The sequence below is a fragment of the Asparagus officinalis genome, unplaced genomic scaffold (assembly GCF_001876935.1).
Source record: "Asparagus officinalis unplaced genomic scaffold, Aspof.V1 AsparagusV1_Un257, whole genome shotgun sequence".
Taxonomy (NCBI): Eukaryota; Viridiplantae; Streptophyta; class Magnoliopsida; order Asparagales; family Asparagaceae; genus Asparagus; species Asparagus officinalis.
The window spans coordinates 64,525-67,920 of NW_017972522.1; positions in this window are offsets into that span (position 1 = coordinate 64,525).

The window sequence follows — 3,396 nt, forward strand, 5'->3', positions numbered from 1 at the left end:
CACCTTAGGCTTTATAAGATAGAATCACCTTGAATCAAAGAGTTTTTTTTGTGCCCATTTTTCGCACTCTTCTTGTGTGTGTGTGTGTGTAAGTATATATAGTCTAAAAAAATGTGTAAATCAAGATAACTTGGAAAAAATATTTTCAACTCTAAGTTAAGCATGCCAAAATTTCATTATTTTTAATTAAAAATCTAAAGTAAGACTTAATTAAAGTAAACTACTTGAAAAATCATTTCTTAAGAATTTTATTTGGCGTTATCATAATAGGTGAACTTGAGTATGTCACTAACTAGGGAATAGAAAATTTAAAATCTATCAATTAGATCAATTATTACTTAACTTTATTAATTTAGCAAGTGACAATTATTATTTTTTAACTAACAAAAGATAAATGCTGAAAACTGAAACAAAATACTAACTAGCAAAATATAAACAAAGGCTAACTAGCTTACACCCCCATACCCAGACTTTGTAGTGTCCTGGAGGCAAATAATATCCAGAATATCATAGTTTAATAAGTACATGCCGAAATAAAAATCAAAGACTGGGTAAAAAATAAAAAGAACATCCCTTACTTCTCATCTCCTGATATATCGTCATCCACATCATCAGCGGCAGCTGCTTGTTAGACCCTAGAGGGGGGGTGATTAGGGTCTTATGCTAATCTAATCCGATTAAATGCCAATTAAAACTAATTAATAAGTTATCCTAGCAAGTATAAAATACAACAAGATACGTAAGCTAGGATAAGCAATATGAACAAATGAATATATCCTATCAATGAGATATTACAAATATATGAGCAAGGATATATGAACTAACACAAGGGTAAAATAAACAATCTACACAAGTGATAGGGTAATATGATGAGCAATACACAAAGGCGATATAAGATATGAAAACAAGAATAAGAACGCCAATGCAATCACAAACAAAACGATATGTTTACGAGGTTCGGTCCCCACGACCTACGTCCCCGCTCCTCACCTCGAGGAGATCTCCACTATCACAACCGGGTTTTCTACGTTCACCCGAACAACGTTTACACCTCACAATACAATCACTATGTAATCACACCTCACACACTAAGTGTTGGTCCTAGCCGGTGTCCTCCTCCTCAAGTGCTCGGTTACAACCTCTCCCTAGGCACGTCAACCGACGCCACTCCTCTTGGATTCGACCCCGTCTCTCACCACACACTTCTCTCGGTGTACAAGTGTATTACAAGTGAATCCTCACAATAAGCACAATATAAATCAAATGATTTGTTCTCTAAACAAGGTGAGAACTCAATTAAGCACAACTCTAAGTCACTAATCTCACAACCCAAAATTATACTATGAATGTAAATACAATAAGCTCAATAGGTTGTGTGTGAACAAAGAGATAATAAAATCAACTAAACTCAATATGAACACTAGCTTAATAAAAAGATAATCAAACAATATAAAATATGAAGCTAGATTGAGTTTAGAAAACTTCTCAATAGATCAAGAGTGGAAGGAGAAGAGTTGGATGCTCAAACACCAATAGATGATCTCCTCAAGCTCTTGTGGAAGTGATTCACAAAACCAAAACACTCAAATGCTTAAAAGCTTATAAACACACTTAAACCAAACATAAACCCTAAATATGAAACATGTGATTTCATATTTATAAACATGAAAACTCAAAACTATGTATGTATATATATAAAACTATATATATGCATAGAAACCAAAACTTATGTATATATATATATATATATATATATAACTATATGTATATACGAAGAAACCAATAAATGTGTGTGTATAGATATTGAGCTTAATGTATTAAACACACATACTATAAATCCTAAACTAAATTACCCAAGCTTGATCTTGATCTTCATTGAGCTCAACTTGGTACACGTTGTGGATGAAGCTAAACTTGGATCTTGAACTTGAATTGTACGATGCTTCACTCCACAGTTCCGCCAACCTCCTCTTGATATGATCGTGTAGGCTTAATCCATCCAACCTCCAACAACGTTGTTTGTCTACAATGAATAGATAATACAAGCACTAGACAAACAACATTAGTAGTAAATTGTTTGTAAATCATCATCAAAACAAGAAGGCCAACAATCTCCCCCTTTTTGATGATGACAAACAATTTACAAAACAAAGTATATGCATGAAGGAAATAAACATATACAAGATAATACACATGCATATAAATGTATACTCACAATATTTCTCCCCCTTTGACAACATCAAAAAGGGGACAAAAGAATTAAGAGAGCGAAAGCTCCCCCTACAAATAAGCATGGGTGAGTATGAAGCAAGTATAGGGATTGCTCCCCCTATCAAAAAGCCATATAGAATATATGCGATGAAGGTCATGGCAAAACATATGTGAGCAAGCATACATGAATATGCTAAAAATTTACTCACATACATGAAGATGATGAGAACACATATAAATATGTCAATATGAAAATAGTGTCTCATTAACACAAAAAATATAAAAACCATATAAAAGAATAGATTTATGAAATCAAAAGAAGAGGAACATGAGAATCATGCAAAACGTTTTCAAATGAAAACAATTCAACCAAAAGAAATCATAAATCAAAGTTTATATTCAAAAACAATGTTTGATCAATAAAGAAAAATTTTCTTTACATAACTTGATCAAACCACTCATAGAATACATTATAAAGCATATTTAAAATTTGAATCATCTATTTGTGCTTATATAATGAATTCAAAATAACAAATCAAAGCAAAATTTTCATAGCTCAAAAGTAACTCATGAACTATGGATTTGAAAAACTAAAAATCATCTTTGATTTTCAAAAATCAAGAGAGGCAACTATATCTAGCTCTTGAGCTAGTATTAACCCATATGAACATTTTAGCATCCGGTAAACATGATTTGGGAATAAACACCCAATAAATCCGGAGGGTTATATAAATACAAACCTCTCATCAAAATCAAAACTAGGAATTATGAAAACAAAAGAATTTGACCAAAGAAAATTTGTTTTCATAAAAAGTTTCAAAGCATAATTTTCAAATAACCAAGAAAAAGGAAAAATAAGAATACTAAAATTCTTGGTTTAAGATTTAAATTTGTTTTGGTACCCAAGAACTCTTGGTACCAAAAGATTTAGGGACATGACCCCTATCATTAAAGCTCAAAGCCTTAGGGTTATGAACCCTCTTAGGCACATATGGTGCACTAACATGGTCAAAACAATATTCATTCAAATGACCCTTCCGATTGCAATTTGTGCAATGAAAGAGATCCATTTGTTTTTGTGGACCATTAGCTCGTGCACGGGAATCATTTGCAAATAAAGATTTTCTTTTAAAATTATTTTGCAAATGAGAAACATTCTTAAACAATGGTCTATTTGGAACATAT